The sequence below is a fragment of the Camelus dromedarius genome, chromosome 1, assembly GCF_036321535.1.
Source record: "Camelus dromedarius isolate mCamDro1 chromosome 1, mCamDro1.pat, whole genome shotgun sequence".
NCBI classification, from domain to species: domain Eukaryota; kingdom Metazoa; phylum Chordata; class Mammalia; order Artiodactyla; family Camelidae; genus Camelus; species Camelus dromedarius.
The window spans coordinates 81,741,057-81,767,665 of NC_087436.1; the positions used below are offsets into that span (position 1 = coordinate 81,741,057).

Consider the following 26,609-nt stretch of genomic DNA (forward strand, 5'->3'; position numbering starts at 1 on the left):
AGTTGGAAAGATTAGGAGAATGGACTATATCTCTTAGAAGAAATGGCAAGCCCTATTACAGCGGGGAAAGAAGACTGTTCAGCTATCTTTGCAAGAAGGTAGGGGAAGAATCTGATCAGTATCTTTGCAAACAACCATTCACCATAGGCTCTACGCAGCTATTTTACACATATTCACTATGTTATTTATCCTCATAATAATGGTGTAGGGAAAAGGTTTTCAGTCCTGCCTCACAAATGCAGAAATTCTGGATCAGGTTTGGGTTCTTACATTTGTTTCTGGGTTATTTTATTAGACTCTCCTCTAGCCTACCCATATGTTACAATAAAATTTACCATTTTTTACATGAATCACTTTAAAAGTAGAAATAGACTAATAAGATACTAACTACTATATATAAAATAGATAAACAACAAGGTCCTACTGTATAGCACAGTGGAACGATACTCAATACCTTGTAGTAACTTATGGTGAAAAAGAATATGAAAATAAATATATGTATGTTCATGTATGACTGAAGCATTGTGCTGGACACCAGAAATTGACACAACATTGTAAACTGCCTATACTTCAATAAATATATGTATATATATTTTTTTAAAGATGGAATCTTGGTGTCATCTAAATTAGTGCTTTTCCAATTGAAGTTCATGACATATTAATGAGCAATGAAATCAATTTAGGGAGCTACTACTAGTATTTCTTAAATAGAGTAGAAACTATCTGTAATGCCAGCTCTGTACCCACAGGCTATGACTAGAGCACAGATATTTAATAATGTAGTCCCACCAGCTCCTGTCAACCAGAAAAGCCTAGCTCTTCGCTAGTTCCTTTTGCTCCATCTGTTAGATTAGCTACAGAGATTCAATGCTTATTGGATTACATCTTTCTAAAGCCCAATTTTTGGGGTCAGGTCCTGATAATTATTGGCTTATTTGGTTAATAGTATCTATTTGACTATAATTTTACTTACTAAGCTGAGCCAAATTCAACTAGTATTAGAAACAAAGTCTTCTTAAAGTCAGCACAACATTACCTAAGAGTGATGTGATTTTACATCACATCAGAGTCAGTATCTAATACCAAACTTAGTGACAAGATTTAAACCAAATTTTTGTCCTAAGGGAGATAAAATATCTTGCTTAAAATTTCTGTACAGAAGCTAAAATCAACTTTCCTTTTTCTTTACCTTTCAAGATGAAATAATCTCTTGGAAAACTTGAAGAAATGTCCTATTCAAGTAAGGAGCTGGGGAGTTCATTAGTCTCTTCTATCATCTAAAGAGAGACAGACACAGAATTACAGCATTCTTCCCTGGAGTTTGCACTTTTGGCAATCTCAGTCACTTTGAGCAAAATCAGATCTTGGATATAAGTATAAAAGGCCCTGACATGGCCTAGATGGCCAAAATAAAAGTCGCAAAGTCTGGGTGCTCAAATGCTTTCAGTTTTATTAAAATAGTTTTTACCCATTATACAATTTTATTGATTTTTCCAATCATAGCACACTTAGGGCATAAAATTACTAAGAGAAGTTGCAGTTAGAAATAAGCATAGTGAGAGCAATAGAAATGGTAGCTAACAATCCACTGAGTCGAGAGATTGGAAAACTATGAAAACTCTGATAAGAGGACACCAAAAGCATAGCAGTGTATTGTCATTTAGCATAAGCACTGATGAAGCCATTTCTGATGTTATGTTGAATTGTCCTTTCCTTAAAATTTCATTTTCCAACAGTTTTGTTCCTGATACGTAGAAATAAAATTTAGTTTTATAAACTGACTTTGTATCTAACAACCTAGCTAAATTCACTTATTAATTCTAAAATTTATCTGTAGTCTTCTGGGTTTCTTATGCATCCAGTCATGACATCTGTGCATAATGACTATTTTATTTCTTTCTTCCCAATACTTACACCATTTTTTTCCTGCCTTATTCTCTGACTAGACCTTCACACTAAAAAAGTTAAGTAAAAATGATAATAGAGAACATCTCCTTGTCTCCTTCTTTATGTCAGGGGGAAAGCTTTCAATATCTCACCATTACAAATGGTGTTTGCCACAATCTTCATATATATATATATTAACATATGAATTTGGTGGGGGACACAAAATTTAGTCTACAACAACTAGGCCACACACATATATATTCTTCATAATATATATTCTTTATTAAATTAGTGAAGTTCCCCTCACTTCAGTTTGCCAAGAGTTTTTTTAAACCATGGTTGGGTGTTAAATATTATCAAATGCTTTTTCCCTTCTACTTAGACAATTATGTGACTTTTCTCTTTTATTCTGATATCGTGGAGAAACACATCAATTGATATTTCAGATACTAAACTCCCTTTGCATTTCAGGAATAAATCAAGGTAAATTGTGATGTATTATCTTTTTTTAGATTCCTAGATTCTGTTTGCTAGTTTATCTAAGATTTTTTGCATCTTTGTCTATGAGAGAAATTGGCCTGTAATTTTCCTTTACTGTTATGTCCTTGTCAATTTTATATCAAACATTGATGATGACAATGAGATTGTAGAAGAAATGAAATGCTTATATACCACTGATAGAAGTATAACCATATAATATATAATACATAATTGTTTGGTAATATCTTCTTACTCTGATCATATACATAATCTATGATCACAATTCTACTCCTAGTGATATACCAAATAGGAATGCACATATATTTGCACCAGAAAACATGTCCAAGTTACGTTCATAATGACATTATTTGTAAGAGTACAAAAGTGAAAAAACACTGATGTCCATCAATAGTAGAATGGACTTTTCTATTGATACAATAAATTAATTGTGGTATATATTCATTTAGCGAAATATTTCACAACAATGAAAAGGAATAAACTGATGCTATATGTACCGTCATGAATGATCCTCACAAGCATAATCATAATTGAAAGGAGCCAGATCAAAATAAAAGTATATTTAGTGATGCCACTTATTTAAAATTCAACAATAGGCAGGACAGATCTATAGTGGTAGGAATTCAGGCCACTAATTGTATTTGAGATGGAATCAGTCACTTGAAGAGGACATAAGCTTGTGGGGCATGGAGAGAAATTTGCTTCTGAATTACTAGTAATGTTACTATTCTTGATCTAGGTGATATTTTCACTTTGCAAAAATTTATAGAGCTGTATGCTTACATTTTGCATGTCTTCATGTATACTGTATTCAATAAACTTTTTATTAAAAAGATGATTAGGTAAAAGTAATAAAAAAAAGTGATTATGCATTTTATCTCTGTGGTGATCATATTATAGAGCATAAAATTGGAGGCTGTGTTGGTTCAAGTCCTACAACAAGCAGCTGCCAAGACAAGATTAAACATGCAAGGATTTTATTCAGGGAAATGCTTGTGTGGGAGAAACTGAGAAGAGAGCCAGTGAGGCTGGGAGAACCATAACCACCATGCAAGTCTGACTTGAGTGAAGAAGGAAAGGAGGTTAGATGGAAGTGTCTTACACTCTGGTATAGCATAAGGAAGTTTCAACAAGGCCATCGGGGAGACTCATGACCCTCAGGAATGGGCCTCCCTTAGTATCCCAGCCATGCTCAGTCACTGGCAAATGCAGCAAAGAATTGCAAGCACAGAAGCTGGCCCTTTGGTCAATCAAGCTCTTTGTGCTGGAAGTATGCAATGCATATTCATATGGCCACTACAGACACTTTGGTATGGCATTTTCTTTTTCTTATTAAAATAGAATTTTATTAACTTCTAAATTTTTATTCATGTTTTAAATTTGCATACGGTAAAATTAACTCTTTTTTAGGGACAGTTCTATGAGCTTTGCCAAATACATACTGTCCTATAGCCACAACCACTATTAAGAAATTTATCAGTTCCGTCACCCTAAAAATTCCCTCATGGTACAATTTTAAGGTGACCCTCTCACCCTATCCCAAGGCCTTGGCAACAACTGATCTGTTTTCTGTCCCCACAATTCTTTTTCTAGACTGTAAGTAAAATCAGATATTATGCAGCCTGTTGAGTTCTTAATACATTTGAAATGAATTCATGTTCCTACATAAATCAATATTCATTTTTTAATTTCTTTTTTCATCTTTTTTATTTCTGAGCAGTAAGTATTTGCATATATGTTTTTGGATAGACAGAATTTTTTTTTTCAATCTTGATAAATAGGTAGAGGTAGAATTGCAGGGTCATGTGGTAAATGTATGTTTAATGTTAAAGGAACTGTCAGTTTTCCAAATGGCTGTACCATTTTTGCATTTGCATTTCATCTTCACTGCATCTGCAATGTTAGTCCACATTCTTATCATCTCTCGGTGTTCGTTGGTCTTTTTTGTTTTTTATTTTTTGTTTCAGCAATTCTCATAGGCGTATAGTACTATCTCATCTTGGACTTAATTTATATTCCCCAGGTGACTAATGATGTGGAGCACCTGCTCATTTCTTTAGTTGCTATTCACATATCTTTTGTGAATGCCTGCTTAAGTCCTATTTTTTGTTTTTAGCAATTCTAACAGGTGTGTAGTACTATCTCAACTTGGATTTAATTTATATTTTCCAGGTGACTAATAATGTGGAGCACCTGTTCATATCTTTAGTTGCTATTCACATTTCTTTGGTGAAAGTCTGCTTAAATCTTTTCAAGAACTGTATATTTTAATCCATGGGAAAAGATATTCCTTCTAGCCCCAAAATTTCTATGTCCAAACATTTTCTGAGTTTCAGATGTTTCTTTTTATATGAGAATAAAAACAAAACCTTTAAGGGAAATCTCCTCATCTCTCTTTAAAATACAAATTGTTGAGCTGAAACAGACTGCCAGATGCTTCCTCAGCAAAGATGGGTTTATTTGGAATCAGCAGAGAATTGCAGTTTGGGGTCTGCAACCATGATGAGCCACATGCAAGTCCCTGCACTGCAAAGGAAGGAGAACGTTTTTACAGAGAAGATAAGAAAGTGGGGCGGGGGGCTATCGTAAACAAAGCATCCATGGTTTTTCACTGGCTAAGTCCTTGCCAGGAAAGAAGAGTCTTTCCTTTTCCTGTTGAGCTCTGCTATCATCACAGAGCATGAGTACTCCCTCTTCTGGTTCCCTAACTCTTTTTAATTAATTTTTACATTTTCCCCTTTTGACCAAGATCTTTCTCTGAAAACACTGATGATCAAGACTCAGGGGTTTTAGTTTCAGCAGCTTTTTCCTTCAATATTAGGAAATTTTTCTTAGGTGTTATGTCTCATGTTGGATGGAAAGTGCACAAACTGGAAACCTATTATGGTCACATAAGTAACAATGAGAGGTAGGAGGGAGAACTCTCAGACACTATTTATCCAAAGTACAAATATTATCAAGATCATAGACGTTGGAGATCATCTGAAGCATTACATCATCATCAAAGGTTTGGTGACAAATTTCCAACAGATCTGGTCAGAATGTCTTGGAAATGTTGTCTCATCAGCTATTGTCTACATCAATCCCAGGAAATCTTTATTTTCAGGTTATCAGATGATGTTCAGGTCAGAATTTGACATCTTCTTTAGATGTGTCACATGGATCCAGGAGTCTGTTCCTTGGAGTTTGGTAGCACAAAGCTTGGTTAGTAGTACTTGATAGGGCCTTTCCAGTGAGGCTGAAGAGAGTTCTTCTGGAGGTATCTTTTCCAATAGATGAAATCTCCAGGTTTGCACACTGTGATGCTTAAGGTCTTTATCTTCCAAGAGCACACTGTGAAAAGATTGTTCTACCTAACATGGTTATTTTTAATAGAAGCAATTCGGCCTTGCAATATTGGAGTATCTCTCCTTTTATCAGTTGTGAGTCAAAAGAAGGAGGAATCAAGTACACTGGGCAGCTGGTGACTATCTTAAAGGATGAGAGCTATGAGTTCCAAAAGCAGGGGCTCTGAGAATTAGAGGAACAAGTGGCAATGCCTTTGGTCACATTATTTGCAAGGCTTCTTCTAATTTTGCCAGTTGAGTCTTAAAAATGCCATTAGTGCATGTGACTAAACCAGATGTTTCAGGGTGGTAAGTACAGTGAAAGTGCTGTAAAACAAGCCCTACAGCACAGACTTGTTAAAACACTGGGCTAGTAAAATGGGTTCCTCAACTACTACGAAGACTGAAAGGAGCTGTCCAGGTAGGGGTAATCTTTCCCAAAAGGACTTTAGCCAGAGAAGCAGCAGTAGCAGCCTGTTTGCAAGGGAAGGCTTCAGTCCAGTGTGGAAACGTACAAACTATGACTAAAACATATTAATACCCATTAGACGAAGGAAGTTGTATGAAATCCATTTGTCAGAACTTGAATGGTCCATTTAGTTAAAAATGCACATGAGGAAGGGGCAAGAATTTCACACGTAAAATTGACCAGAGTCGTTCTGGGGGTAGGAGTGCCCTCAAAATACCTAGATAACTGGACTCCCATTTCCTAGAGGTCTTTCCTCTAGAGTAAAGCACAGTTTTCAAAAGCTCAAACAATTTACAGCACAACAGCTCAATTCAAACAGCTTACAAGCCAATCCCACTCAGCCTTAAGGAGACGGCTTAATCCTGGAGGAGGCAGGCTGAAAGTTTTTCTGTTTTTGTTTTTGTTTTTTTGTTTTTGTTTTTTAAGCCAGACTCCAGAAGAAAGCTCTTTCAAAGGACTAGGCTAAAGGCTGAAAAACCTGGCACCATTTCAGAGAAACAACTCCTATTCCTGAAGGAATGTGTGTGTTCTCTGAAATATAAATTCCACACCTGATAATTTATTATGCGGAAATAATTAAGAATATACATAAAGATACATATTTGTACACATACACATACAAACACACATACATTTAATACAGTGTTGTCTGTGATATAAGAATGTTGAACATAATCTAACTGTTTGACAATATGAAATTGTTGCAATAAAATACATGCTGACACAATGGAGTATCATGTGGTAATTTAAAATGATGTTTCAGGTATGGGTTTTGATATTAAAAAAAGTATTCCCGATAAATCACTGTGAGAAAAAGACAGATCATAAAAGATATGATTTTATGTTCCTATCTTAGTATGTGTCTGTCTATGAGTGTGCATTTGAAAATACTTACACAAAGAGTTAGCACTGGTTATCTCTGGGTAAGTGTAATAATTGATGTTTTCCTCTTTATATTTCTGATTTTCTGTTAATGAGTATTTCTTTAGTAATGGGGAAGGGAGAGGGAATAAAAGCAAAGCATTACAGAGAAATAAAAACATATTTAATTATTAATAGTGATGGATGAATCATCAAGAAAAAGTTTAAATGTGTTTGGTATACTTATTAAAGGAGGCAGATTCATATTAAATATTAAACTATTCTATTTAGTTGAGTATGTTTCATTTCTACAGAGAAAACCTCATTCCTATGAAGGAAAAGGAGATGGGGTATATTTGTGTGTGCATATCTGCATGCATATGGCATAAAAGTGTGCGTACCCATCTGTATATTCTTCAAAGTAAACCTGGGATTCCCTAGCCTTTTTCACTTAGTCATAGAAATATTGGGCCTGGAGGGCAATGTTCTGATTCATCTCAAAGCTGGCACCAGAATTGCTAAAAATATCTTTATTCTTATTTTGCTACAAGCATTGAGTTCACAGAGGAACTCACACTTCAACAGTTTCTCTCAGTTTGGGTCAAGGAGACCTACTTTTGTGTTACATGGTTACAGAAACCATATGAACCTTTTAGCCACAAAGCATGTGTCCCAAAGACAAGATATTTCACAATAGAAATTTCGGGCTTCAAACAGTGGCTTTCATAGCTCATATGGTTGTGTAGATTTCTTCTCACTTAAAGCTAGAAAGTTGGTTCCCAGAGGACTTTATCTCCTTTATCTTTTTCTAATAATCTCAGCCTTACTGACACCCAGAGTACAAGCATTTTCCTAAACAGAAGGTAGTTTCCAAGTCATTCAAAAACACTGTACTTTTCAAAGCAATCTCAATCAAAGTCACAGTAATCTGATATGCCATGAAGCTGGAGTGATTTAGAAAACATGGGCCAAGATGCCAATCAGCTCAGAGACATCATCCACACTAGAAGACAAAGAAGAAAACATACAAGCAGCATATTCAGGGAGGATTCTGATTCCCTCTGCTGCCCCCATTGAAGACTCTCCTGCAGCTTTCTCGTATTTTGTTAATAAATAGACCAGTAACAAACTCCACTAGGAGCTTGAAAATATTTTTATTTCATTCTAGGGACACAAAAGGAGGTCTCCTTGTGAGTTACTGAAATATGGAGACAGAAATCAAACAAGTTTAGCAAAAATTGTCACATTCCCCAGGAAACGAAGATGGAAATCAAGTCAGTCCCTGACTCCTCCAGAACAAATAAAACTAATGCTTTGTTTTTCCATTTTACCCTTGATCAGCAGAAGCATTAGTGGCATTTTTCAAATAAAATGACAGCTAGAGTAAGGAGTGCTAACAGAGACATTTGTTCTAATTTGAGTTGAATATGATAGAACTTGTTACAATAACAAACCACATAATGTCATTTTTTAAGTTCATCTAAATTCTTAAAATATTTCAATCTTCTTTCCTAGTAACTTTTCTTTACATTTTTATTATAATTTATAATGTATTAGAAACATACATACGTCAGTTTAACCCTCACAACTGCCTCTTTGTCAAAGAAAGAAAACTAAAGTGCTTGGAGGTTAATTAGCTTTCCTAAGGTCACACATAATTACAAGATGTTAATCCTTTGTTTCGTTTGCTTTAAATCTTTTGTTCTTTTTAGAAATGAAATATTATACACATAACTGAAATCCCTGTTCTATTCCTCAGTGACTCTATTCTTCATTATACCCCAGAAGAAATCACTATCCTAAAGAAATGTACCTTTCTGTTATATTATTGTACTTTCATTAAACACATATGTATTCATAAATGATGTATAGCATTGTTTTCTGTGTATTATTTTGCATTTGCTTTTTTTACTCTATGTTTTTGTGATATGGCCACTTTAAATCATATAAATCCAATGCATTAATTTAACTTACAGCAGTCGGTTATACGAATATACCACAATCTAATTATTTCTTCTCCTAACGACAGATATTTAGGATGTTTCAAATGTTTTAATACTAAAAACAATGTCCCTGAGCAGACTTCCTGTTTTCAGTCAGTCCTTCCAAGGAGCTTGGAAGTTGGCAGTCCACCCTAACAATAAGTAAAAATTTGAAAAATCAACAACTCTACTGAGATCCATCAAAGAAGAGAGGTCACAGAGCAAACTGCTACCCCCAAAATTGGAGAAATGCATATAGAGAATTATAATTTACCAGTGCAGAAATCCATGAGCAGAAACCTCCATGAGAATCAGTGCTGGGGTAGGAAAACCTAAATTGTAATTGATGAATTGCTGGAGACTCAATGTGGACAAGTCGAAGAGTTAAAAATTCTGGGGTGGAGGATGCTCCTCTTAGGGAAACCCCACACTTTTGTGAGTTTTACCGTCAGGACTTCTACCAAGTTCTCACAGTGAAGACTGGAGGAAAAACTCTCTTGTGCTTCTTGTAGGGGAGAGAAAAGTAATCACTTAAAAATCACTAGAGCATTCTGTTCCTAACAAAGTTTACCTTCAAGAAACTATTTTACAAGACCCTAAACTACTGGGGGCCTAATCTACTTGCGGGAAAGGAACTCCAGCCACTCAAACCCAACTCCAGCCCCCTTCAAGCCATCCTGTCTCCCATAAGGCAGGGGAAAAAACACTGAGAAGCACTTGTGAAGTTCAGAGAGCAGGGGTGCAGACTCACTAAATCACTGAGATCAAATCATAGGACTACAGAACACTTCCCCTCTCCCAACACCTTATCACCACACCGCTAAAGGCCTATTTACAGAAATTCTTTTTACCCAGAACATCATGTCTGCCTTTTAATAAAAAAACACAAGGCATACTAAAAGGCCAAAAAAACACTGTTTGAAGAGAATAAATAAGCATCGGAACCAGATTCAGATATGGCAGGAAAATCAGAATTATCATACCATGAATTTAAAACAACTGTGATTAATATGCTTAGACTTCTAATGGGAAAAGTACACAACATGCAAGAACAGATGGGCAGGCAATATAAGCAGAGAGATAGAAATTCTAAGAAAGTATCAAAAAGAAGTGCTAGAGATCAAAAACACCGTAACAGAAATGAAGAATGTCTTTGATGGGCTCATTAGCAGATTAGACACTGCCAAAGAAAGAACCTCTGCACTTGAGGATATGCCAATAGAAACTGAAAAGCAAAAATAAAAAGACTGAAAACAACAGAATATCCAAAAACTGTAAGACAACTACAAAAGGTGTAACATAACAAAATACCAGAAGGAGAACAAAGAGAGAGGAACAAAAACAACATCTGAAGCAGTAATGACAGAGGATTTGACCAAATTAATGTCTGACACCATAACACAGATCCAAGAAGCTCAAAAACACCAAGCAAGATAAGTGCCAAAAAAAAAAAAATCCCACTATACCTAGGTATGTCACATTCAAACTGAAGATAATCAAAGATAAAGAAAAAAATCTTATTGTATGCCAATTAATCTCAATTAAAAAGAAAAGAAAAGAAAAAACCTTGAAAAAAGCCAGAGGAAAAAACATCTCAACTAAGGAGGAGCAAAGATAAAAATTATATCTGATTTCTCTTCAGAACCCATGCAAGCAAGAAGAGAGTGAGGTGAAGTATTTTAAGTATTCAGAGAAAAAAAAAAAAGACACCAAAATAGAACTCTGTATCTTCTGGAATTATCCCTCAAAAGTAAAGGAAAAATGAAGACTTCTCAGGCAAACAAAAATTAAGGGAATCCATAGCCAGCAGGCCAGCTTTGCAAGAAATGTTAAAAGAAGTCCTTCAGAGAGACGGAAAATAATATAAGGTCAGAAACTCAGATCAACATAAAAAAAGGAAGAAGATGAGAGAGAAGGAATATGTGAAGGTAAATAAAACTTTTTTTCTTATTCTGAGTTGATCTAACATATAACAGTTTGTTCAAAATAATAATAGCAACAATATATTTGATGATTATTGCTTATATATAAGTGAAATGAATGACACCAATGATACAAGGAATGAGAGGGAGGAATTAGTCAGGGTCCTCCAGAGAAATTGAGAAATTCCAAGATCTGCTATCTATAAGCTGGAGACCCAGGAGAACCAGTGGTGCAATTCAGTGAGTCCTTAAGGCCTGGGAATTAGGGCAGCTGCTTGTGTAAATTCCGGTCAGAGGAAGAAGAAAATAAGATGAGTTGTCCTAGCTCAATTAATGAGGCAGGAACAAAGGGATGAGTTCTTCCTTCCTCTGCCTTTTGTTCAGTTCAAGCCCTCATTGGATTGGATGATGCTCACTCATATTAGGTAGGGCAATTACTTTATTAAGCCACCAATTCAAATGTTAATCTCATCCAGAACACCCTCAATGACACACTCAGAAAAAAATGTTTCATCTAGGCACCTCTCAGCCAATTAAGCTGACACAAAATAAACCATCATGCTTGGTTATTATAAAGTACTTGCAGTACCCATGAAGCGGTACAGTGTTAGTTGAAAATGTACTTGGATTAGTTGTAAATGTATATTGTCAATTCTAGGGCAACCACTTAAAAAAGTAAAAACATGGTAGCAAAGCCAATCTGATAGATGACATAGGTATCAATTGCCAAGTGCTTTAGAAATTCTAAGATAAAATACTTGACAATTACATTACCTAACGCCTAAAAAATATTCTACTGTGAACATCCTTTCACACGTCTCCCTGGGCACGTGTGGCTGGAACTGCTGAGTCACAAGGTGTCCAGAGGCATCTTCCGCCCTGCTGGGCCTAACCACACTACCCGCAAAGTGGTTGTACCATTCAGCACTCCACCACCAGTTCTTGCTATTGTTCTCCATCCTTGTTAATACTTCTTTTAAACTTTGGTGTGTGAAATGATCTATCTCATTTTAAGTTGCCTTCCCGTAATTATTCACATGGGTGGTCATCTTTTCATGTGTTTGTTAGCCTAAACTTCCTCTTTGAATTACCTGTTCATATCTTTGCTTACTTTTTCTACTAGTTTGTTTGTCTTTTTCTTACTGACGTATTAAGAGTCCTTTATATGTCCTAGATAATAACCCTTTGTTGGTTCTATGTATTACAAATAAATATCTCTTCTCAGGTTTTGGAACTCATCTTTTCACTTATTTATGGTGCATGTTAAATTTTTATAACATAAACTGTCTTTATAAGTGGAAGTAAGATATTTGCAAAACATGCTATATAAACCAGGCCTCTGAATTACTCTTCCCTGTGTTTACTGCTTTTGTTATTGTTATTTTTCTTCAATAAACCGTATTTGTGCAGAGCACAAAATTCAAAATACACAAAATGAAAAACACAAACAATAAATTTTCCTTCCTCTGTTCCTCAAGAACTTAGTTTCTCTCCCCGATGCAAACCTCACACTAATTTCTTTATATCTGTACAGATAGACCATGTATTTATAAATATGTATCACACAAAATGATAATAAGCTACATTATTATATTCCTTGCAGTCTTCTTATAAAATATGTATCTTAGGAATACACACAAGTGTGTATTTCTAGACAATCCAAATTATTAGTACAGTACATAAAATGGCTTCCTTCTTTTTTATACCTTCCTAGTCTTCCACATGTACGGGAGAAACTGTAGCCTAGTGAGAATATGTCACCTCTGGAGCCTAAGTTTGAGACCCAGATTCCTTATTTATCAGGAACAAGTTATTGTCCTCTCTGAGTCTGTTTCCTCTTTTATAAAAGAGGATGACAGTCATTCTCACCTCATATATTTATTGTGAGACTTAAATTGTATATGTAAAGTGCATACGATGGTACTCAGCACACACTAAATATTTCCAAAAGCTCATATTTTCCTCACAAATCATTTAAACAATACTCTATTAAAGAGCATTTGGATCATCTCCAAAAGTTTCTATTATAAATAATACTGTTATTAATATAGTTGTACATTCATTTTGCTCATGTATCAATATACTTTAGGATCAACACATTGAAAATATATAGCAGGATCAAAGGCTATATGAATTTCTTAGTTAACTAGATATTACTAAGTTACTCTCCAAAAAGTTTGTATCAAATTACACTCTTACCAGTAATGTAGGAGAGTAAGTTTCCTTATGTTGTGCTAACCATGTATTATCAAACTTTCGTTTGCCAACTTAATATAGTGAAAAGAAGTAGTGTATTATTATGGTTTTATATTTGTCTTCCTCTTATCATGAGTGAAGTGTTTTCATTTTTATTTCCTTTTTTCATAGTTTCCTTACTTTTCTGTTAGCCTATGGTCCTTTTTCTTTATTGATTTATAGAATATTTTATATATTAAAACAGCACTTTTGTCTAATACATTTCAAATGTTTCCAGTTTTATGATTTTTCTATGTTTATAATATTTTAAATTTTTTTATAAAATTAAATTACATCATTTTAGTGGGTTTCAGAAGGGTAGTGTCATTTGTATAAAGGCCTTCCAAACACCAAGGTTATAAAACCATCTCCCATGATTCCTCTGCTACATAATAGTTTTAATATGTTAATACTATGCCTTTGACCAATATGGATTTCTTGGGGTGGGGGGGAGACAGAGGTCATACTTTATGCTTTCTTTTAAGAAGCTATCCAATTGTCCTTTAAGAACTTATTAAATAAAGCATCTTTTCCCTGTTAATTTCAAATACCACTTTTACATTAAAACCCCATATATATTTGACAGCATTTCATAACTTTCTATTCTTTCTGTTCATATACCAGTACTACACTTAATTAATGTAGCTTTATTATAGCATATACATATTAATATGTGATCAGCAAATCCTGCCTAAATCATCTCTCATTTTTTTCATAGTTAGAATTTTCCAGGCTATAATTTCTTAATCATTTTTCTGTATGGATTTCAGAGTAAACTTGTCTAGTTAAAACAAAATAAAAATCCTATTAGTATTTTAGCTTAGATGTATATATTAACTTAGGGAGAAATGTCAGCTTCATAATATTGAATCTTCCTTTCCATGAACATGGTATGCCTCAATGTTTGTCCAAGTCTTCCTTGTGTTCCTCAGTAATATTTTAATTTGTTTCATGTAGATCTTGTAAATTTTTGTAAATTTTATTTTTAGGTATTTCATCTTTTATCACTATTACAAATAAGCATTTTTCTATAGCATCTCCTAACTGGCTCTTGTTTCTCTATTGTTCTTGGAATCTCATTTTCTTATCTCCTAATCTAATCCTCTATGAAAAATTTCTACCCCTGTAATCCGTCAAAATCTTCTGAAGCTCTAGGCTGACCAACAGGTACTAATCAAAAGACAGTACAAATGTCATCATGGTCATGAAGGTAACATATACCTCTTACTTATTTTATGAACTTAGAAATAAATTCAAGCTAAAGAATGCTTTATTCAAGATCATCAGTAGTCTTGATGACCTGTGTGTTTCCATAATACAAGTTTTAATTGTATCTCAATTTACCATGACATAAAATGGAAAAACTACCAGACCCTAGTTCAACTTTAACATGATATATAGCCTATTTACACAGGTTTTGGTATACCAAGAGCAGTGGACTCTTCCTAACATGATCCCCAATAAGTAATGCATGCCTTTACATAATCCCCTTTAGGGCAGAAGAAACTATGACCTGCTTCTTAGTTAAAAGAATATGGCAAGAGTAGTAGCAAAATCACTCCCTTGGTTAGGTTACATGATATGGCGAAAGTGATGGTGTATAGTCACCCTGTGATTATGCTGCATTATATAAGAATGTCTCTCAGACTGGAGGGAGTGATTCTCCTGCTGGCCTTGAACTATGCTGCCATGTTGTAAGAGGGCCTTGTGTCAAGCACTGTGGGAGACCCTTAGGAGCTGAGAGTTGCCTTGGCTAATTGCCAGCAAGAAAGTGAGTCCTTCAGTCCCATAACCTCTTGGACCCAAATTCTTCCAACAATCACAGGAGCTTGGAAGAGGACCCTGAGCTCCAGAAAGAAATGCAGCCCAGCTGGCACTTTGACTGCAGTCTTGTGAAACCCTGAGAAAAGAACCTTGCTAAGTTGTACCTGAACTTCTAATCCATGGAAACTGTGAGATAATAAATGCACATTGTTTCAAGCCTCTAGGTTTGTGGCAATTTATTAGAGCAGCAATAGAAAACTAATGCACTATGTCAAATCCTGTCCCCGAACATTACAACTACAAATAGCAAATATCTCTTAGAGTTCAGTAACTTTATGACGGAGGCTAGTTCTGAGCAAAAAAAAAATCAGTATGAAATGGTTTCGTTTTCTCTCTATAGTGCTGTGAGTAGGGAATTCCAGAATATCCCCAGACACTCCAAAACTCAAAACTTTGACATGACTCTTTCATACCACATACATCAAAACCTAAGCTAAATATTATTCACCAGCATTCAGAATTGTCAAAATTGAAATCTTCTGTAAGTGCAAGAGTCTACTTGAAAAACAAAAGTACTATATTTATAACTGAAAATGGTGTGGGGGAAACAAAGGTTTATTTTAGAATAATGGAAACACTTCATTTATCTCTGCCTTTGCCTCTTCAGTTACCCCTGGGGTATGAATTTCAGTGCTTTTTTTACACTCAGGAATAAAACCACAATAGGTTACCCATAGTTACAGCCATAGAGACATTTCCGAGTTTTCTAGAATTTCATATAATATAGCTATTTGAACACTTACAACCCCTGAGGTTAAACTTGACATTTAATGTCTCAAGTCTTAAAGCAAACTGTTCCTTTTGTTTCAAAAAGAACATTAAAATGTTGGCTTACAAAACAATATGTTGGCTGACCAAATCCTTTTAATGCTTGCAGTCCTTGAATTCAAAACTGTTTTTTTCATTAAAAGTTATTTTCTTCTTTTTTCTTCTCCCAATATTGTAAAAGGCTATGAAATTAGTGTCTGACATGCTACTTGGATGTAAATCCTGGTGTATTATTCACCCTCAGTCACGCAAAGAAAAGGATCATATCCAAAGGTACATTTTAGAAAGATCCTATGAGTAGACAGAATTCTCTGAAGAGGATGGGAATTTACATCACAAGGATTTTAAAGGAGCTTGCCCCCATTCAGGATCCGAGAAAAGCATAGACCACCAATGAAGGAGGCAAGGCCAGACTCTATTTATTTGTAGAGTCCTCTTGAGTCTACAAATAAGTTGTATTCATCATCTAGTTTTAAGTTTTCATGCCCTACACTGTTAATCCCAAACCTTCTGGAAAGCTGGTACATGACAACCTTGTACTAGCAGTCCTGTTGTGAATTATTAGATATAATAAGATATATATTCTGGGGATGATGCAGTGAAGAAAAGGGGACCTTCACCAAACCATCCTGCCTGAGACTAGCACAGTAATAGCATGAATAATAAAGCCAACATTTATATGGCATACTATGTGGAAAGCATCCTACATAGGTAGTAAATCAAATAAACTGCTTTAATTTGACTTCCCTTGGAAGAGACCCTGGGGCGAGGATTTACATGAAAGTGATTTAATAAAAAGGGTTTTCAGGAAAGGCGGGAGTGGTGGAGCAGGACCTGAGAGTGAAGGAGGCCAAGCAAAGGTGTGAGCCACGTCAGGGGAACGCGATCCCACAGGAGCTTTGGTGTAAAACATACCTCAGGATTATGTCACCCAGTGTATCTGATGGTTAGGAGGCAAGGAAGATGGAGTTATTTATACTCTACAGCTATCAGTCATTGGTTAGAGGTTGAGGATTAGGGAGACAAAGACATAAATTCCCAAGTACTTTCGGGTCTTGAGTACAGACAAAGGTAGTTGACAATAGAGACACCCAGTGCTGGATGGGGAGTGACAGCTCATCTGGAACATGTGTGCACAAAAATAGAAACAAAATCTGAGGATATCAGACAACTCCCTCACTACATAACCCTCACAACAACCCCATGAGTTAGCGATTCATTTGAACCACTTTATAGGTGAGGAGACTGAAATACAGAAAGATTAAGTAAGATACCCAAAACCCTACAGTTGATAAGCGTCAAGCCAGGATTTGAAAACAGATCATCTGGCTCCAGAGCCTGCACATGTATGCACGTTATTACTAAGTCAAGTGCTAGAGCAGAGTACACAGAGGCCAAGGGCAGAACATAACCACGGTTAGGAACTAAACAGTATTAGAGAACAGGCAGAACCAGGAATGGCTAACATGCAGCGCAAATATACTAAAGCAGAGTGATCCTCATTTGGGGAAGCTGAGTAATGAGACCTTTATGTTAAGTGGTTAGAGCCTACACAGGCATCAGACATTTGGGTTACACATAACATTCACTTTCACTCAGAGCTTGCAGGTGAGAGAAATTATTGCAGGCAGGACAGTAGCTGTGGGGAAAGAGAAGGAGCAAAAGAAAAATTTCTCTGCTTCTTCCCTTTCCCTCCCTAATTCCCACTTCCTCCTTCTCCTCTGCATGCACTTTTATGCACGTGTGCATGTACACACATATACACACACACACACTGAAATCTGAAAGCTTCTTTCAGTTTGTTTCTGATATTTATCGAGAATAAATAGAGAAAATTGGCAGAGACATGAAATTCAACACACCATGACAAGGAACAAAGTCAGAGAATTTCCTATAAGCTAAGCTTGCCTATCAAAATAGCTTAGGTAACAGACAGCTTTTTAATTAATTTTAAAAGCTAGTTGCTTATACGTAATTTGAGAATCCCTGGGAAGATTTGTATCTATAGAATATTTCTTTTGTCAGTCAAATTATTATTAAATCTACCATTAGATCTTCCCTCATTTGAATATCATAGACTTTCAACTTTTAATGTCTCCAGTGGGTTTCAGGAACAGGGTAGACTGAGACGTACAGACTCCCCTCATGTTACAAAATAACAAAATACTGGATAAAATATAACCCCCAAATTAGTTTACATAGCTAGGTAATAATAATAAATTTAAAAGGTAAATCTCAAGTGCCAGAAATGAAGCAAAAACTCAAAGCCAGAGATGTGACAAAAGAAGCCAATGTTATGGATCTGGAGGGCAGGGCCAGGAGACATGGCACAGAAAACCAAGTCCTGGAAAAGGCTGTCTCCAAGATAGGAAACTTAAGGTAAAAAAAAAAAAAAAAAAACTCTACCCAACATAGAGGAAAAAGTCTCTCTTCAGTAATTAAATTCCCAAGGCTGAACCGTGGTTGGGTATATTTATTAATTATATATAGAGAGAGAGAGAGACAGAGAGAGAGACAGAGAGACAGAGACAGAGACACAGAGAGTAATTGGCATAGGCATACACAAACAGACAAACAGAATCTATTGGAGACACCAGAAAGAGATCACATTTATCTGGGAACTGGATATATGGCACAGATCACATTAAAAATATCAGAGGAAGAGGGACAGACTGGCCGAGTGCTGGTAGGCATATTTGATTATCCATAAGAAAAAATAAAATAAACTTAGATATCGATCTCACATCATACCCAAAAATAAATTCCAGACAGATGAAAAACACAAGTGTAAAAATCAAGCCTTTCAGAGTGCATATAGGAGAATACTTTCATGACATTTAGTTAGGGAATTATTTCAACAGGGCATAAAAAGCACAAACCACAAAGAAAGGGATTGGAGAACTTGGTGTGGCAGACTGTATCATTATGAAAATATTTGCTGCCCCACTCTCTACCAGGTTCACCTGTGGGAAATTATATACCCTAACTCCATGTACTTGCTTTGGCCAGTAAAATACAGGTAAAAAGAGACATGTGCCAATAAACAGCAAGGTCCTACTGTCTATTATAGGGAACTATATTCATTATCTTGTAATAACCTATAATGAAAAAGAATATGTACGTGTATATGTATGACTGAATCACTATGCTGTATACCACAAACACAACACTGTAAATCAACTATACTTCAGTTTTTTAAAAATATGTGCTACCTGCAAACAGAAGCTTTAAGAGCCTTCCTGTGAGTCTGCAATCTCTCTCTTCTCTCTGCTGTAAGACTGGCATGTCCAAAATAAGAACTACATCTTCAGCTATGATCCCTGGACTGAAAAAAATGTGAAGCAGGGCCTGTCAACCCATGTGAATGTGAGTAAAAAGTAAACCTTTATTGCAGTAAATGCTGAAATTTGGGCATTCCCTTACCATGACATGATTTATCTTAGGCTGACTAAAACACTTAGCTACATTCAAATTTAAAAACTATAAAAGCATACCATTGCATTAAAAAGAATAAAATACCTAGTAATAAACCTACTTAAGGAGGCAAAGGACCTGTCCTTCAAAAACTATAAGACACTGATGAAACAAATTGAAGATGACACAAACTGATGGAAAGCTATACCATGTTCTTGGACTGGAAGAATCAATATTGTTAAAATGGCCATACTACCCAAGGCAATATACAAATTCAATGCAATCCCTATCAAATTGCCAATGACATTTTTCACATAACTGGAATAAAAAATGTTAAAATTTGTATGGAAACACAAAAGACATTAAATAGCCAAAACAATCTTGAGAAAGAAGAATGTAGCTGGAAGAATCACACTCCCTGTCTTCAGGTTATACTACAAAGCCACAGTAATCAAAACAGCAAGGTACTGGCACAGAAACAGACATATACATCAATGGAACAGGATAGAAAGTCCAGAAATAAACTCATGAACTTATCATCAATAAATCTATAACAAAGGAGGAAAGAATATACAATGGAGAAAAGACAGTCTCTTCAATAAGTGATGCTGGGAAAACTGGACAGCTACATGTAAAAGAATAAAATTAGAGCATTCTCTAACACCGTGTATAAAAATAAACTCAATATGGATTAATGGACCTAAATGTAAGACCAGATACTATAAAACTCCCAGAGGAAAACATAGGCCGAACACTCTTTGACATAAATTGCAGCAGTATTTTTTTCAAACCAGCTTCTAAATAAAAGCAAAAATAAACAAATGGGACCTAATTAAACTTAAAAGCTTTTGCACAGCAAAGGAAACAATAAACAAAACAAAAAGACAACCTACAGAATGGAAGAAAGTATTTGCAAATGATGTAACAAACAAGGGACTAATTTTCAAAATATACAAACAACTCATACAGCTTAATATCCAAAAAAATAGACAGAAGACCTAAATAGACATTTCTCCAGAGAAGACATCCAGATGGCCAACAGGCACATGAAAAGATGCTCAATGTTGCTAATTACTAGAGAAATGCAAATCAAAACCACAATGAGATATCACCTCACACCAGTCAGAAAGGCCATCATTAAAAAGTCGACAAATAATAAATGTTGGAGAGGGTGTGGAGAAAAAGAAACCCTCCTACACAGTGAGATAGATACAGATATAAATACAGATACAGTGATAGAGGCTAGGTTAGAGATAGATAGGTATGGATATACTGCATGATACCATTTAGCAAATTTAAATACATTAAACAATATTCTGCGTGTGTTTGTGTTTGATGGACCATATATAAGCAGCGAAGTCTAAAAGCAAAGAGAGATACATATGTATCTCAGTATAGTGGATAAATCTGGGGAGAAAAATAAGGAAATGAAATTGGTTGCAAGGATTCATTGTCTCTGTAGTATATTATTTGAAAAATGTTTTTGGAGTAACTATGGCCCAAAACATTGACATCCGTGAAATCAAGTGGTGAATAGTAACGATGTTGAGTTTTACTAGAGCCCTGTGATCCTGGAAACCAGAAATGTCTGAAAAAAAAAAACCCACCCACCCATTCTTTTGTATTATGGAAAATGGCTTACTGCAAAGAACCACTGGTCCCGTGTAAATTAGGTAAGATGCACAGGTGGCACGATTGTTTACCTTAGACATGGCCAGATACAGACCTTACAAATTCCCATTCTTTGTCTCATAACTGGTAAGGTGAACTGCTTGTCCCCACTGATCTGTTGGAACAAAAGGCTTGTTAAACTATGGTTAACTTCTCTCCTACTTCCAGGTCTCTCAACTTTGGCCCGCAGACAGGTACTCCTTTCTGCTCCAGGCCCTCCAGAGAACAGACTGGCCTTAGAGCAGAACGTTCTCTAATCTACTATCCCATTTTGCTACCTTTTCATCTCACTTCCCTACACCATTCTCTCTAGCCTTACTACTCCTTTCTATAAACAAAATCTCTTTTTGCATGATGCTTGAGGTGCTTGCAGATCTTACAGTCAAAACGTTCTGCCGACTGCAATAATCCCTTTCCCCACCATGCAATAGCCCTCTCAAAGTCTTTGTTTACCAAGTCTGCGTTTGTTTTTATTTGACAACCGGGTACACTTACTATTTTGCATTTTGAATATTTCATAACGCAAAACAGATTTTAAAGAGGGCCTTATTAAATAGAAAAATAAATAGTTGGTTTAAAAAGTTGAAACAGAATAATTTTCAAAATGTCTTGATAAAAACAGCAACAGAACTCAAGTCGTATCAACTTTCTAGCAGATGTAGGATTAGAATTCCAGACTGATCAGACTGGTCAGAGGATTCCTATAAAATACAAGTAAAGGAACTGGGAATGTTAAATCTGGGAAAGAAAAGACTCAAATGGGCAAAACAGCTGCCTTCAGATATGTGAAGGGTTGTTACGTGGGAAACAGAAGAAAAGTGTCTATATGTTGCCATTAGGTAGAACTGTGATCAATACATGGCAGCCTCAGGAAGACTGCCACACAATCTAACAGAGAATTATCTAACAGAGTTGTCCAAAGGTGGAATGGCCACCTGGCAAGTCATGAGCTCCTCCCCAGTGTCCAGACATGATGTGTATGAATCCCTAGAACAAGAGCATTAGGCAGGTTTTTTGGACCAAGTAGGCAGACAGCTTCTGGATTCTATGGTTCTGTCCACTGGACAATGCAGAGAGCACCTGAGTAAACTTTATTTTAATAAGCAGGCAATCACTTATTGCGAAGGTTTGCCAATAATTTCCAATTTCAGTAAGCATAAGTAGCAGAAAAAAGACAGTAAATACCTCGCATTGAAAGACAGATGCCTTAAGAACTTTTTAAAAAGAGGGTACAGAGTAGAAACCAGAATAATAAATAAGCAAAAGAAATTGTTTTTTTCACCAGCATGTGCACATAAGAAAGAAACAAAAAGAACTCTAACTGCCGAACACCAGATGTAGTTTATGCTTCTGACTTTAATGGTACTGCATCCATTTCAAAGCATTCATGAGACTAAGAAAATTATAAAAAATGTACATTCTCCCACCAAAGAAGTATTCAATGGCTGAATGTTGGATAGGGCAATGAGAGGCTTTTTCTAAAAACCACAACAGGAAACTCTGAATGGATATATCAATCAATCCAACATAATCTAGGCAATACAATGTTCTGGAATAGGGAAGGAATATGATAGCTGATTGGATTTAAGCAACTTCTTTATAGGGGAAAAAGAAAACTGTTTTGCAGATTTGTTTGTCAAGTACTTTCCTATTCCAGCCTCCATGACCATGAAAGCTACAGAAGGGGTATAATTACATTTCACAGAAGCTGTTCTTGTTTGAAATCTGCCCTTAATATAAAGCAGCCAACAGAGGAAATTATATTTAATAAGACATCTGGCTTCTAAATGAAGATGCATCCCATTTTTATTCTAAAATAATTTTAATTTGGTTTGTAATTGAAACATGAAGTTGATGTCATTTGGAGCTTCCTGTCCTAGAAAATTCTTTACAAAAGAAATATCTCAGAATATTTTCACAGTGCAAGATTATGTTTTTATCTAATGTATGACAAGTCTGAATAGATATTTTGACATTAACATCTTCCAGAAGAATTTAACTTCTTTGTATTCATGAGATTATGTTCCCTTTAACTAAAATAAATGATATGGGATATCTGCTTTACACTATGCTATCTTTTTATTTTAGTATTTATTCATTCATTCATTCTACCCACTCATTTTCTCCAAAGTTAATGTTTCTATTTATACCTCCTTCTGTAAAATAAAATTCTTCACCTGTTCCCATTTTATTTCCTTTATTTTTCTGCTTCCTTCCTTTTCTCTCATCCCATATTTTGTTCCTTCTTTATTCTACCTTTGCAAGCAAAAGGATTCATAACTGTTCAGTACCAAGGGAAAGAACTGAATGCGAGTAGGGGGATTACTTTGCATATAGAAGACCCTCCTAAAGAAAGAGACTTCTAAAAAATGTCATCATAGGAGATAGTAAAATGTGAGGTGAAACAATCATAAAAGAATGCCAAAGTAAACTAAAAGTCAGACTACTCAAAATCTAGAAATTGAGGGGAGTGTATAGCTCAAGTGGTAGAGTGCATGCCTAGCATGTACAAGGTCCTGGGTTCAATCCTCAGTACCTCCCCCAAATATGAATAAATAGATAAATCTAATTACCTCCCCCTCATAAAACAAACAAAAAAATCTAGAAATTAAGATTCGTGGCTATTACAGTCACCAAAAGAAAGCCAGTTGCAAGTTTAAGTCTTACTAAAATATTTATTAATATTTTATTACTAATTAAGAATTAAAATATTTAGTTCTTCTAGTACAATTGCAATAGAATTTGATACTATGGAGATGTTATCATTAAGGAAAAATTTTTATTTCATAAGTGTTTTACTGATCTATTCTTGCAAAATAAAAGACAAATCCATGAAGACTGAATCTAGTGGAAGCTTATATTTAAATCCATCTCTTCTCAAAATAATTGGCTTCTCGTGTCTTCTTTAAATTACACTTACCTCCCTGAATTTATTTGAAAAGTAGAAATTTATAATTTAAAATAAAGTTGATTTAAGAAAAAGGTTGTTTCCTCAAAATGTAAAGCACTTTACCACATTATTCCTGTGATTATGTATGCTATAATATAGATTTTGTGAAGATCAAATGAAGTGTATTTGTTAGCATGCTGAAACACCACTGGCTTAATTAAAATGTCTGAAAGATTCTTTTTGCCTGCAGCAGAAGTTGTTATATAATTACTATAATGCATCTGCTATGTTTTCACTTCTATTTTTTTTAACAAAGATGAACCCAGGTGATTCCTGGGTAATCCTCTAATATGAATCAAGAAGGATCATTGTGGAAAATGAAAGTGTAAATGAAATATGTGGAACTCAGAGTAATTCAAGAATTTTGCCTTTGAATAAAATTACAGTCATTTGGTGTTTAAGAGTTTAGAGGGTTTGTTGTGGTATTGAGAAATTTTCATAGCAACATTCATCAGAAATAAACCAACTGTCATAATAAACCTGTATGTATCAAATTGAGTTACAGCACAGGAGGCTGAAGTGCATCATAGATCAAATCCTAATTTCAGCTGTTTTTAACCTTTAAAGTGATGAATGTTCCTAGCTAAAGAGTTTTCCTTTTTAGAAAACTAGAACTCTGAGAAGTACACAAACTTAACTTGATAACAGGAGTTCATTTTAGTTAATTTAAATACAATTTTCAGTAGCCTAATAATATGTCTTCTATAATTTTATTTTCCCACAGTGTTTTTAAACTATTAAAAACAATTCTAAATGATATTTATGGATCCTGTTAAAAAATCTTGAAGTACTTATGGCTTAACAGGTTTACTCAGTTACACATTTGTGACCATCTAAGAGGAGTGGTTTGGCATTTTACTTAGACGAGGCTAAAAAAAAAAAATAACAAACCACAGAGAAAAGATAAAATTGCAGGCTGGAAACACAGGGTTTCAGAAACACAAGATTCAGAAATGTGTAAAAGCATTATACAGACAGCCATGTAAGGAGAAGACATTCCCTGGCATTTTTCATGGGAAATAATGTCATTTCTGATACACTTCATTCAGCAATGAAAATGCTGTTTCTTTAGAAGTGATGTCCAGAACCTGGGAAAACTTTGAAGTCTTTCTAAAATTTCTTGCTTAGAAATAGTGGTCTTAAAATTGGTTGAAACCACAAATGCTGTCTTTCTATTTGGAGGAAGTCAAAACCAGCCATATTTGAATAGATACCACATATCAACCTTAGTAGATGCTACCACAGAGCAGTGGGATTGAGTTTTTCAAAAAGAGGAAATGAGTGAACTACTGTGAAGGTTTGGCAAGAATTCCACTCAAACTGGAATGAGTACAGAGAGAATTTTTATTTAAAAAGAAAAAATTATATCAAAAGTATCTCAAGGAACTCAAAGGCAGAAAGTACACTCAGAATCACATAGCTGACTCTTAGAATTGGAAAGTGACCAGGAAATAATCTCTCTTCCTGCACTCTCTGCCTAGTTCTTTCTGCTCCTTCACACTCCTGACCCAAACACAGCCACACCTCCCAGCTCCAGCAAGTTTATCAACAGACCTACATTTCTGTGTCCCAATTACCAACCCTCATTAGAGGGACTCCAAACTGGTTCAGGCTCTCCTTGGCTCTGGTGGCCACCCCTTGCTCATTACATAACTGCAGGAACCCGTCCTCTGTTTGGGAAGGCAAAGTTCCAGAGAACTAAAGTGATTCAATGTGATTTGTTAACCTCCAAAGAACGACTAACAACTTGTTCCTACAGAGGTTTAACTTTACAGTGTATTAAGAATTCAATTTCATTCACCTCTGAATGTTTTTGGCACATCACAGACATTCAGTAATTATTTGTTAGAGATGAATGAAATAGCTATATACAAATTGTTTAAAGATAATCTGAGACATATTTAAAATAGTAAAAGTTTATTTGAGCAAAAATTGATTCAGATGAAGCAGCACCAAACCAGAAGTGGTTAAGGGTGCTCTGCAGACAGGAGCCAAGGGAAAGACATATTCAGAGAAAGTACAAAAATAAAGAAAGGAAATTACTTGACTGGCTATAGCTTAAGGCCTAGTTGGCCATTTGTGATTAGCTGTCCTAAGCTTTCTGATTTTGTAACCTTGAGGCATCTGCAGATTTAGATTTTGTTTTGCTTACTCAGGCCACATGGCATTAGGGCCACCGCAGTGCAATGGTCTCTTGCTCAATTAATTTAATGCCACATTTGGCTAATTTTTTTTTTGGTTAATATGGAAAATTCTACAGATTGTTGGGGGACAATCTCTGGGAGAGATTAATCAGTGTTAAAATATCTTGTACATACAATAATTGAGACATTCCAAGGTTGGTCCATATATACTGCTTTTAAAAAACAATACAAATTAATTTACCTATTATTGTATAGTGAAATGAAACCCAAACAAAATATTTAAATTGAACTTATTATTAACAGAGGCTCAACAGTTGTCCCTCAAAAGCATAGATATGTCTAAATGTTATTCAGCAATTTCTATTATCTATTATCTCTGGAAGAACATACTAAGAATATTTTCTTGCACCAGATGTCATACTGGTCCCTGAAAATATGTCTTTTCTTCCCTCATCATCACCCTTGACCAGCTCACCCCACTGCACCTCACTTTAGTTCACAAAGCGAGAAAGGGTGCTGAAGGCAAAGTATTGATTAATACCGTACTTGACAAAGAGTGAGCGTCCCAAAGAAGCCTGACGGGCCGTATAAATGAAGGATAAATAAGTGAGTGAACACAGCTTGACAGTTATCCAGAAATCTTCGTCTGCAGATACTT

At 35.4% G+C, this 26,609-nt stretch overlaps 1 protein-coding gene across 4 annotated transcripts in view; it reads right to left on the minus strand.

The window, feature by feature from the left end:
- MAPK10 (mitogen-activated protein kinase 10) overlaps positions 1 to 26,609 on the minus strand; it is a 438,616-nt gene that overhangs the window by 327,458 nt on the left and 84,549 nt on the right. Inside the window, exon 2 of one of the 4 annotated variants that reach the window (XM_064486054.1) lies at positions 1,190 to 1,277. The exons of the other annotated variants lie outside the window; for them this stretch is intronic. The gene's annotated coding sequence lies outside the window, so the exon portion shown is untranslated. The remainder of the gene's footprint in view (positions 1 to 1,189; positions 1,278 to 26,609) is intronic. 4 annotated transcript variants of the gene reach the window in all.